This window comes from Aegilops tauschii, chromosome 1 (genome assembly GCF_002575655.3).
Source record: "Aegilops tauschii subsp. strangulata cultivar AL8/78 chromosome 1, Aet v6.0, whole genome shotgun sequence".
Lineage (NCBI taxonomy): Eukaryota > Viridiplantae > Streptophyta > Magnoliopsida > Poales > Poaceae > Aegilops > Aegilops tauschii.
In genome coordinates this window covers 19,645,801-19,658,900 of record NC_053035.3, presented here as the reverse complement: position 1 = coordinate 19,658,900, position 13,100 = coordinate 19,645,801, and the positions used below count along the sequence as shown (strand labels likewise).

General features: G+C 45.5%; 1 long non-coding RNA gene across 1 annotated transcript; it reads right to left on the bottom strand.

The window, feature by feature from the left end:
* Window positions 1-11,195: 11,195 nt before the first annotated feature.
* LOC120966884 (uncharacterized) lies at window positions 11,196-12,035 on the bottom strand. The gene is made up of 3 exons (XR_005761028.3): window positions 11,866-12,035; window positions 11,665-11,782; window positions 11,196-11,516 (listed from the first exon to the last, which is right to left on the bottom strand). It is a non-coding gene; the product is annotated as an uncharacterized lncRNA (long non-coding RNA).
* Window positions 12,036-13,100: the final 1,065 nt, after the last annotated feature.

Below are 13,100 nucleotides of genomic sequence, written 5' to 3'. Positions count from 1 at the left end.
GTTTGGGGGGACCAAAAGACTCTAGTTTCACTAATCTTTCTTCCCCAAAAAAATTTCCTTCACATATTATACCAAAGCTGGGGGGGGCCATGGCACCTGCAGCTTACAACATAGCTCCGCCACTGAGTGGTGGTGCCAAGGCTGCACAACTGTTTGGTGAAATGCTTCATTTTCTTTGAAGTTAGCATTGTTCTCTAGGTATTTATATGAAATTTCACTTCTATGGAATAGTAACTTTTGAGATCAAACTGGCCCATAGTTTAAACGAGGCACTGCCATATACACACAGAAAATGGCCATGTGATTCTGCATATGAAAATTAGTAATAGTCTTGGTTGGGTCTTGGAAGGAGCTGTTTGCTGTTTGGATTTGTCTCCTGAATTCTCATCACCATTTCATAGAAGAACGTTTATTCAATGCTGTTTTGCTAATAATTATTTTTAATTGATAGTAGATGATGTTGAAAATGCTTTCATTTTTCAGAACACTTGTGCCATGGATTGACCATATCTTGAACTTGTGTCTGGTGCCATATGTCAGCCATTTGCTTTCTAAATTTATATAAGTATATTTTTATCTTTGTTACATCTATACTTGGAATAGCAATGCCAGTTTGAACATATATGGAACTATCTAAATAGTGTACTTCCAAGGGGTAGCTTTTACTACATATAAGAGAGTTACTCTTTTCAGCAATCATGTCAATAGTTGGTGTTAAGTGAGCCAATTTATTATCATGATCGTGTTAATGATTAAGTTGGATCATTAAGCACTTGTATGCATATCTTCCTGTTGCAATTTCTTTATGGGTTTCCAATAGCTCAATAAAACTGATAGTCGTGCGTCAATATGTTTTCTTCCAATTAGGCTAAATACTGGTAATAGTTGTTTTTTTTGACAAGAACACCGACTTAGTCGTTAATTAGGGGAACACTCAAATGGAAATAGCAGAAGCACTAGAAGTACTGTAATTAACCTTGGGGTTGTTGGCAGAGGCTTCAAATGTGATAATGTCAGGCTTCAGATGGCAACAGATAGTTGAAATATGATTTAGCTAAATATAAAGTTTTGAAATCGCCAAGATATGCCTGACACAACATACACGATGTTTCTACCTATTTTCATGTTGCCTTATTCATCCGTTGATGTGTATACAAGTAGCTACATAAAAGTGGGTATCATTCAGCATTTAATCTGTTATTTTTTGTCAATGCTATTGCATTGTTTGCCACGTTCCATATTCAATTGCAAATGCTCTGAAAAGTGTCCATTGTTTGCTGTTTGCCATGATGACAGTCTTTGCGTTAGTCTAGGAGGGTTGTAGAAACCATTTTGCATGTTCTTGTGCATGTGTGAAATGTTGTCCTTTATGTAAAGTTCATGTTTCATTCTGCTAGCATTGCATGCCTCTTACAGGAGTGTAGGTTTCTGTTTACATATCAGGTGTTCAGCTGTACTAACATCTCAATCTGGTAGTCTAGTTCAGATTCCAGACTAACTTTTTTCATGGTATATTGTAGTTGACGGAACTTTCACAAGGATTAAGGCACCAAAAGTGGATTGACACCTCGAAGAAGTGAATGATGTTCAAGACTTGGTATGAAGATAGTGTCGCTACTAGGATTCTACTCGTATGATGCAAGGCTGCTGACGGTGTGGATTGATCTCCTAGGACTTGAAAAAACTATTTGTAGCTGCTACACCTGATAGTTCATGTACAATGATGTTTAACATTGTAATGGTTCAGGATCTGTTTGATCTATGCCCCCTTCAAGGTCTTTATGAAAAGTTAGTTCAATACATAAACCAATTAAAAAAACAAAGAAAAAACTGAAGAAGACAAAAGAGTCTTCCCAGAAAAAACAATCTTTCTGTTTGATTTTTGCAGAAAAGCAGGAGGCTGGAATGGAAACACCGGGCTGTATATAGCGGACAACTACAAGAGTTGGGGTGCTTCTTGTCCTCTCCATGGCAACTATTTTGTCTTGTGTGGTCAGGGGAGGTAGAGAAGCAGGGGTGACATTGCCGTCGAATATGAAGGAATAGGAGCTACCGCCACCGTAGTCTCAGGTTATTGTTGGCTACCGCATCATTGTTGCCCCCCGTCACCATCAAGCTCCGGCAGGTTTTTGTCTTGCCTTGATCTCTTGGTGTCTCAAGCTATTGTTGGCTTAATTTCGTTAAGTTTCACCCTTTTCCTTTGGCAATAATTATACGATATGAATGCCAACATGTGTTTTCCTACTTTTGACATATATATTGACAAGTGAAAATATAATTGTATCATAATCGGAGTGATTGCCACGAATACAATAACAGAAAATTAACAAATACCCCCAATTAGTGTGAAAAATTATTTTTCTCCTATTCGTGTGAGGTTGTTTATGTTTGAACTGCAGCAGCAAAATAGCTAACAAAAAACATAGCTAACAAGTTGAACTTAAGCAGTTTGCACATTAATTGTTGCAGGCACATAATGTTGGAGCGATTGGCAACATAATGTTTTCTTACTTCCAATTTTTGGAAGTAGTTAATAAATGGATGCATGCGAATATATTCCACTAATAAGCAAGTTGTATCAGTCTAGTTTTTTATCTGTGAGAAACTCATTCCTCGTTTGTCAAACCTGAAGAGAGATTGTGTCTACTAAGTTCTTCTGTATATTAGATGTCTGTCGAAAGGTAAAACGACTGAATCCAAGAAGCAAAACAGAAAAGAGAAAAGCAACAGATGATAGAACTAACCTGCTGCATCACTGACCAGGATCAATGGGTACTACTCCCTCCGTAAACTAATATAAGAGCGTTTAGATCACTACTTTAGTGATCTAAATGCTCTTATATTTGTTTACAGAGGGAGTAGAAGGCATCTTCCGACATCATTGAAAGAAGAACTAAGTTCATCATTTGAGCTTGACTGGGCTGCAGAATACTTGCGCTTCTTTGTCTTGGCAGAGGATCCTGATGCCTCGTTTACGGTGCTGCCCTGCAATTTTTTTATTTAAAAAATAGCACTTGGGTGCCAACAACTTGTTCTGGCTCCTCTGTATCTTTGAATAGCATCCTGAAGATCAGACAAGTTCGCCATGCTCTGTTTTTTCGTGTGAGTCATGTTTTGTGGAAACTCTTGGGTTTCATCGGTTTCAAATCCTGCTAGTTTCTCCAAGTTGAATTGGCCTGACAAGAAAAAGATGCGCAGTTCCGAAACCTTGAACCTCCACCTTGGTTCTCCTTAGATCGACTAGTGTCTCTAGAAGCCTCAGTTTTTCGATCCCCTTTTCAAAGGCTTGTGATTAAATTAAAAGCGCTCCCAAGGCTCAGATATTTTAGAAGCAGAAGGTTGTCTATGTACTGTATTTGAGATGATCTTCTCCCAATTCGACGCATTCTTGAACACATCTATGACTCTCAGCATGCAGTTGATACTCGCGGAGATCAAAATTGGCAACACCAACCTCCCCAAATATTGTGACATATTACTGCCACATTGCAGTTATTCTGTATAGAAAGCCGGCGGACATATTACTGCCACATTGCAAGGCAAGGTATTGAAGTTCTGGGAAGCGGACATGTGCGAGATGAACTCGCGGAACATGCCATAAGCTGGGCATATCGGAAAATACCTGAATCACATATCGGAAAATGATTATTTAAGCTGAGATCATGAGTTCAATGGGCAGTCAAAATTCTGCATGTTGTATGTAGCAGAATTAGTGAGCAGATGAGCACAATTAGTTGAATCTACTTGTTATGCAAGTGCTCTCTAATATCCGCAACAACCAAAGTTGACATTGGAGCTAACAGACACCCGCCTACCAAGTTGGTGTTCCTGTCATCTCTTTCTACAAGATCATCATTCGCTAAGATGACCACTTTATAGAGAAACCATTTTTTTGAATGTTGAGCGGAACTTTTTTTAACTCCGCCTATGTTGTCTCAACATAGCCGGCCCCAATCCCCGGTAAAGAAGGTGGGTTGTGATAGGCTTGGCGAGCCAACGTAAAAACCCAGCCACTCTTATGGAGATGAAACCCAAAAGATTTTCGTTATGGGGTAACCCTCTCAGCGACGCGCCACATCCGAACCCGGGTGTGGTGTCAAATGGTCAAGCCCCCCCCCCCCCCGGGTGGTGCGCCGTATCTTGATCTGGATACGGTGTCAAGTGAGCGAGGATCGGGTCGTCGCATCCTTAGTGGCGTGCTACATCGACGCCCGGATGTAGTGGAAGATGAGCAAGGGTCTTCGCATTTGACTCGACCAGTGTGATGGGTAAGGAAGCTAGCCGAGCCTAGGAGGATTCGCTTGGGTAGATGAAACGTAGGGTCTCTGACAGGGAAGCTTCGGGAGCTAGTTGATGCAGCGGTGAGGAGAAGTGTTGATATCCTTTGCGTCCAAGAAACCAAATGGAGGTGTCAGAAGGCGAAGGAGTTGTAGGATACCGGCTTCAAGCTGTGGTAAATGGGGACGGCTGCAAACAGAAATGGCGTAGGCATCTTGATCAACAAGAGCCTCAAGGATGGAGTGGTAGACGTCAAGAGACGTGGGGACCGGATTATCCTGGTCAAGCTGGTAGTTGGGGACTTAGTTCTCAATGTTATCAGCGTGTATGCCTCGCAAATAGCCCACAATGAGAACACCAAGAGGGAGTTCTGGGAAAGCCTGGAGGACATGGTTAGGAGTGTACCGATTGGCGAGAAGCTCTTCATAGGAGGAGACTTCAATGGCCACGTGGGTACATCTAACACTGGTTTTGAAGGGGTGCATGGGGGCTTTGGCTATGGCATTAGGAATCAAGAAGGAAAAGATGTCTTGAACATTGCTCTAGCCTACGACATGATCGTAGATAACACCCTCTTGAAAAAGAGAGAATCACATCCGGTGACTTTTAGTAGTGGCCAACACTCTAGCTAGATTGATTTCATCCTCTCAAGAAGAGAAGATAGGCGTGCGTGCCTAGATTGTAGGGTGATACTTGGTGAGAGTGTTGTCCCTCAGCGTAGGCTGGTGGTTGCTGACTTCCGCTTTCGGATCCGTGTCCAGCGGGATAAGCGTGCCAAAGTCGCTAGAACAAAATGGTGGAAGCTCAAGGGGGAGGTAGCTCAGGCTTTCAAGGAGAGGGTCATTAAGGAGGGCCCTTGGGAGGAAGGAGGGGATGCAGACAATGTGTGCATGAAGATGGCGACTTGCATTCGTAAGGTGGCCTTAGAGGAGTTTTGAGTGTCCAAGGGAAGGAGAAGCGAAGCTAAGGATACCTGGTGGTGGAATGATGATGCCTAGAAAGCGATTAAGGAGAAGAAAGATTGCTTCAGACTCCTATACCTGGATAGGAGTGCAGACAACATACAGAAGTACAAGATGGTGAAGAAGGCCGCAAAGCGAGATGTCAGTGAAGCAAGGGGTCGGGTGTATGAGGGCCTCTACCAACGGCTAGGCACGAAGGAAGGCGAAAGGGACATTTACAAGATGGCCAAGATCCGCGAGAGGAAGAGGAGGGATGTTGGCCAACTCAAATGCATCAAGGATGGAGCGGACCAACTCCTGGTGAAGGACGAGGAGATTAAGCATATATGGCGGGAGTACTTTGACAAGCTGTTCAATGGGGAGAATGAGAGTTCTACCATTGAACTGGATAACTCCTTTGATGAGACCAACATGCGTTTTGTGCGGAGGATCCAGGAGTCTGAGGTCAAGGAGGCTTTAAAAAGGATGAAAGGAGGCAAGGCGATGGGCCCTGATTGTATTCCCATTGAGGTGTGGAAAGGCCTCGGGGACATAGCGATAGTATGACTAACCAAACTTTTCAACCTCATTTTTGGGCAAACAAGATGCCAGAAGAATGAAGATGTAGTATATTAGTACCAATATTCAAGAGCAAGGGGGATGTTCAGAGTTGTACTAATTACCGTGAAATTAAGCTGATGAGCCATACAATGAAGCTATGAGAGAGAGTCATTGAGCATCGCTTAAGAAGAATGACAAGCGTGACCAAAAATCAATTTGGTTTCATGCCTGGGAGGTCGACCATGGAAACTATTTTCTTGGTACGACACCTTATGGAGAGATACAGGCAGCAGAAGAAGGACTTGCATATGGTGTTCATTGACTTGGAGAAGGCCTATGATAAAATACCGCGAAATGTCATGTGGTGGGCTTTGGAGAAACACAAAGTCCCAGCGAAGTACATTACCCTCATCATGGACATGTACGATAATGTTGTGACAAGTGTTCGAACAAGTGATGTCGACATTGATGACTTCCCGATTAAGATAGGACTGCACTAGGGGTCATCATTGAGCCCTTATCTTTTTGGCTTGGTGATGGATGAGGTCACAAGGGATATACAAGGAGGTATCCCATGGTGTATGCTCTTTGCGGATGATGTGGTGCTAGTTCACGATAGTCGAACGGGGTAAATAGGAAGTCAGAGTTATGGAGACCAACCTTAGAATTGAAAGGGTTTAGGCTTGGTAGAACTAAAACCAAGTACATGATGTGCAATTTTAGTACTACTAGGCGCGAGGAGGAGATTAGTCTTGATGGGCATGTGGTGCCTCAGAAGGACACCTTTTGATATATGGGGTCAATGCTGCAGAAGGATGGGGGTATTGATGAAGATGTGAACCATCGAATCAAAGCCAGATGGATGAAGTGGCGACAAGCTTCTGGCATTCTCTGTGACAAGAGAGTGCCACAAAAGCTAAAAGGCAAGTTCTAGAGGACGACGGTTCGACCCGCAATGTTATATGACGCTGAGTGTTGGCCGACTAAAAGACGACATGTTCAATAGTTAGGTGTGGAGGAGATATGTATGTTGAGATGGATGTGTGGTCACACGAGGAAGGATCGAGTTGGGGTAGCACCAATTGAAGAGAAGCTTGTTCAACATCGTCTGAGATGGTTTGGACATATTCAGTGCAGGCCTCCAGAAACTCCAGTGCATAGCGGATGGTTAAAGCGTGCGGGGAATGTCAAGAGAGGTTGGGATAGACCGAATTTGACATGGGAGGAGTCCGTAAAGGGAGACCTGAAGAACTGAAGTATCACCAAAAACTAGCTATATACAGGGATGCGTGAAAACTTACTATCCATGCGTCCGAACCATGAGTTGGTCGCGAGATCTTGTGGGTTTCACCACTAAGCCTACATCAACTTGTTTGGGACTAAAACCTTTGTTATTGTTGTTGAGCGTAACTTTAGTTTTTCAAATGTGTTGTCTATAAAAAGTCCATCGTTAATAAGATCCGAAGACCAGAAGGAGTCAGTCACCATCGTAACGAGTCTTTAGTTAAGTTGATCGGCATCAACTGACGTACTAAATCAAACCAAGCAGTCCACTTATCCCATCTAAGGCTCGCCGAACCTAGACATTCAACGGACTTGTCACTGATAGATATTCTAATAACATCAACCTCTTTCCATTGCACAGTATCATAAAGGTTCAGCTATTGTAATACCAATGGCTTGTCTCCTTGCCAGGTATCCTCCCGGAATCTATAATACGATCATCGCCCACCTTAAAAAAAGGCCTCTACGAAAGAAATGCAGTCTTTACTTCATCAAGACCTTCCAAAATGGTGAGCTCGACGTCTGTGCCGTTATTCGAGATGAAGTCTTAGAGTGGACGTATATGGCCATTTGCTAAGAATATCCCAGCCCCTTGGTCCTTTGGCCTACAAAGAATATCCCAGTTCTCCAAGCGATCTTTTCTTTTATATTCATCACCCTGCCGGAAGAATCTGGATCAGTAGTAATCAATTCTTTTGTCTACCCATTTTGATACTTTGAAGATGAGAGCATGAATATAGTTAGGCTGGTGGGCACAGAGTTGACTAGGACCAAATGTCCTCCATAGGACAGAACTTCTGATTTTTCAAAAACTGAGCTATTTTTCAAACCGGTCCTACTTTTCACTAGCAGAGCAGAAGCGCGGCGTGACGCCGCGCCCGTCAAGTGCCTGTTGTTGGTATTGTTTCAACCACTTAATACTGGTACATGTCATGAATCACAACCACATAAGGTTTTATGGATCTGGGGATGAAGTCAAACCCATGACCAAAATATCTGGTAAGAAAAGGGAACACCAAAAGCCTAAAAAAGCAAGATCTTTGTCAAGAACCTTTATGAAAGCTCGTCGGTGCTTTGGGTTCTTCCAGATTCTGCATGCAAATCTTGAACAGTTGGATATTGGATTATCTATTTGACAGTACAAACTATTAACCAGATGGAGCAAACAACTTAATCTCTAGGAATTATTTATGACAAAAATATGAAGGGTCAACTGATTTATAGTGCTTTAGTAATATGAACAAAGCAACCGCATAAGGAGAGAGTTACATATTCTCAACCACCATACCTGAACAGAATACCAAAATTACACGGCGAAAGAACGTGCACGTGGCATCCCCTACAACCTTCATTTTTTTTTAGAAAAGGAGGATGACCCCCAGCCTCTGCATCTGGGCGATGCATACGGCCACTTTATTAATTATTCTCACAAGACCTTACAAAGTCATACAAAAGTAAGACTAAAGCCGCCGTCTAAGCAACAAACTGTCGCTATACCTATCCAGTTGATGAAGGGGCGCAGATAGCCTGGGCCTAATACCAAACAGACATCGCAGCCAAGCCTAACATCTAAGACCTGAGACCCCAACCTAGCCTCTTGCTGGGTTTGGGGCACACACTGGTCCGGCGTGCTCTCAGAGGCCGCTGTCGCCAACTGCCACCGCTCCATCTTCAGAATTGTACTGATGCATCAACCTTGCTCGGTCTAGCTATCGCCGACGCCACCACGGCGCCAAACGGCACCTCCTCCCTGCGCGCAAACAACTGAGCACGTCGCGGTCGCCACTGATACACCTCAGCGCCATGCCGCCAGGTATCACCAGCCGACACAGCTTGAAGTCCTTGGAAGATCTGTCGTGCGTAGCACCTGCCGACCAGGCATGACAAAGCGTAGCACCTGTCGGTCAGGCATGACTTACATCACCACCGAAGCTCCGTGCAAGACGAAGCCGCTCCACCTCCTGCCTCTAACTTCCAGCGTTGCTCCGCAAACGATGCTCCCAAGAGAGAAACGACACCGCAGTGCCGCCATCGTCTGATCTGGAACACCAGATCCTAGGGTTTCCCCCGGAGCAGCACGAGTGGGTCGACAGTAGTTACACGACGATGCCTCCATCAAGGTAATGGCGAGAACGCCGCCATCGCCTGCCGTCGGCTCGGTTTTCACCGGCAACCATGTCTCCCCTACTCGCAGCCGGGACAAGATGATGGGTCTCGAGATCCGATCACCAAGCCTCTGGCCGGCCATCTCGGGAAGAAGATGACCACCACGTCCACCAGCGTCACCACGCCGGGCACGCGTCGCCGCCGGCACCGCCATGGTGCCTAGAGGCCGACAAGCCCCGACGAACACCATGCCTCGCCATCCGCCATGGCCCAGACCCAAGCACCACCAGATCCAGATCGGATCGGAGTCAAGGGCCCCAAACCGCAACCGCCGCGGAGGCAGCACCACTGGACGGTGCCTAGCCCTCCAGCCCGCCGCCGAGTCATCGCCGGAGCTCCGCCGCGCCACGCCGCCAAGCCGCCGCCGGGATAACTCGCGCCGCCGCCAGAGAAGCCACAGCCGCCGCGCGTTGGAGGGCCCCCAAGCCGCAGCTGCACCGCCGCCAGGCAGGGGCGCCGCCACCCAGCACGCCCTCCGCCTCGCCGCTAGGCCCCGCCCAGCCCAGCGCCGTCTCGCGCCGCGCCGTCCCACGCCGAACGCCAACCGCGAGGAGAGGGGCAAGATCCCCGCCGCCACCAACGCCGGCCGGACTTTGCCCGGCGGCGCTGTACGGTGGCGGCGGGGGGAGAGATTGACGAGGGAGGGCGAGGGGCGGCGCGCTAGGGTTTCCCCCGAGGACGCTCGCGGGAGCGGCTCGGGGGTTGGGCCTCAATGTTGGCTACAACAGTGCATAATTGACCCCAAATCAAAACTACCTCATGAATGTTTGCTATGCCCAGCTGACTCTGAATTACACCAAATCAAATGCTAATTCTTCAGAAAACAAAGGATGCCCAAAGATTAGTGATCTGATCTTCTAATACGTAATTTAAATACCTCCGAAGTTATAACTTAAGTTTGTAGCCCATTGATATAACCTGACCCAAGTATATCAATAAACAAGACAAGAATACAGAAATATTCAGATAATTTGTTATTGCCTATTCAAAGCTAAGCCCCAACATAGCTAAATTGCTTAGCCCCCATGAGTTTATCCTTTCTGAATGATGGCTCAAAAGGACCATGAATGCAGGAAGAATAACACCAGGGCTTGTCATTTGGTCAAATGAACAAACATCAATAATGGAATTACCATAAAACTCTTTGCTTTTATTCCAAATACATCTTGGGATATTACTAAAGCACTATAAATCAGTGGTGAAGTCATATACTCATATGCTACAGCGAAAAAAGGGATTCTTCTTCTCATTACATGAGGGGTGAAAGGGATTTTACCCAACAATATAGAATCTCCAGAAATTGGAAAAGGGTACTGTGCGTCGGCCAGCTCCCTTACGATTTATAACAAGGTTCAGGGTACCAGCCTGCTAAATCGTTGGTACTTGTTGATGAGATAGTAGGCACACTCGAGCTACCGCTGCGCCTGAATGATCCTGCTGCTGGGCACATTTACCAACGGTGGCTGCCCCCGCCGGAGGGCTGGGTAGCGATCAATGCAGATGGTGACGTGCAGCAAAGATTGGCCGGATCGGGATCACCGAGGTACCTTTTTGGAAGCTGGTGCAAACCAACACAAGGGTGTTGAGGACCCCTTCATAAGCGAACTATATGCTTGCCGCGAGGGCCTTGAAGCAGCGAGCAGCAGAGGAGAAAGTCATGTCATTATGCAGATGGATTGCTCTGATCTAGTTGATTTATGGCACATACCCGGTACTATAAGGGTAAATGGTGCGCATATATGAGAGAGATAAAGAGTTTGGCCGATACTTTCCAGGGTTTCAAGCTTCTATGGATTTGACACGAAGTAAATTGGGCGGCGCACCTATGGGCACGAGAAGCTCTTAGCATTTCTTCATTTACTTGCTTTGATGTAATTCCTGGATTCCTGACTTGGTTTATCCAGTCAGATTGTAACCTCTTGTCAGTTTAATAAAGCGAGGGATTAATGTAAAAAAGATACAAGGTTCAGGGTACTGTGGCAGCGTTTAAAATTCAAATGCAACGCAAACACAACACAAACAGGATACAAACCCATCTAGGTTTGTATCCATTAGGTTCCAGGCGGGGTCAACGCTCAAGAGCTGACACACACACACACACGATACAAACCCGAAAGGGGTCCTTGGCTAACAAGCCGAAACACACACACAAACACTAAGCTGAGGAAGACCACGATAGTGAGGAACATCAGCCACCATCAGCCTCCCCGAAGTTGTCGAATGAGAGCATCAAGGATCCGACGATGAAGATCCCTGGGTCGGAGGCCTCGTGTTTGACGAAGATCCCTACAATAAGAACTTTGTTAATTACAAATTTCCATCGGCCCACGCAAATGCAGAAAATCCGACCCAAGCCAGCCAAAAGGTTGGCAAGTTCGTTCCTCAAAATGAAGGTCAAGGAGTGCATCTATTAGAGCTACCTATCAGTACATACCTTGATCTGCGCCCGCCGGGTCTGGAACCAGTATTTGATCTGCTGGGGCGTCATGCCAGTTTCGCGGCTCAGATTAGCGACCTGGGTCTCGTCGGGGTGGGGGCATTGCTTGAACGCCCTGCAACACCGGCGGTAATGAGATCACAAACAGAAAGAAAATTAAGGCTGGAAGAGATGGAGTGTATGATTAGAGGTGCGTACGCCTCGAGCGCCAGAATTCGGCGCGCCCCGCAGCGGTGGCCGTCCATGGCTACCTGCAGGGTACCAACCTCTCTCAAGCTCGCTCGCTCGCGCTGGCCGGAGGAGACGACTGGAGGAGGAGGAGGAGGAGGAGGAAGGAAGAGAGATCTTGGTGCTCGGCTGTGTGACCTCCGGCTCGCCGTCGCTCCTACTTATACGCGCCGGACTGGTAACGCCAACGCAACTCAGTCATACGCCAGCCCTGCCAATCTTGTTTCCATATCCTGCTTTTCGCACCGAAGTGAAACTGCCGGTTTGACCGCGCTCCTCTGCTGCTCGTCGACCTCTCTCTCCTCCTCCTCCCAGCTTTCTCTGTTCGTCCATATCCTTCCTCGCTCGCGCAAACAGCTGGAGCCATTTAAGGCCAAACCTCCTCCTCGCTGTCCTCCTGCTGTGCGCAGACTACTCCAAAGCTAGCCTGGATACATACATACTCATAACCTGGTAGTGTATAATATTTCCTGACCTAATAACCATGCTTATTGATAGATTTATCTATCTATCTATCTAGTTTTTTTAAAGAAATCTATCTATCTTTCTTATATTTACTAATTGGATGCACCTTTCAAGCTGTATCCTTAATCCACACCATTAGAATTAGTTATACCGTTAGATTGTAAAATTTACGGCCAGAATAAAAAAAATCGTCTCCTTAATCCACCTCATTAGAACTAATTATACCGTTGGATTGTAAAATTTACAGCCAGGATAAAAAATGAAAAGCAACTTAACAGAGACTGTCCGTACAATACAAAATAGCATCTGCCACGTCTACCATCAGTGGGAAAAAAGAGAAAGCCTCCACCCATAAAAATTACAAATTGATTTGGGATGTTTGTTTCATATTCTGTTATTTTTTGTAAGTATATTTGTTGATGAGGTGCTGAACAAATCTCCCCATGGCCAAACTGAAACAAGGTGGTTTACATATATGTTTACAGTTTGTTCCACATGCATGGGCAATGTGAATATATGTGCAAAATTGAGTTGAAAAGCTTCCCATGCGTACGCATGAACTCCAAGGAGAATCAAAATTGTAGTATATGGATCGGCCTCCACCAACTTGACATCATGATAGATTAATTTGGGGGAAATAACATTTTATTCTGTTTTGAAAAATATGAAAAATTACATGCATGTAAAATACACGCACACATGCGCGCGCTTATATATGTGAGGAAATACGATAAGTTTCA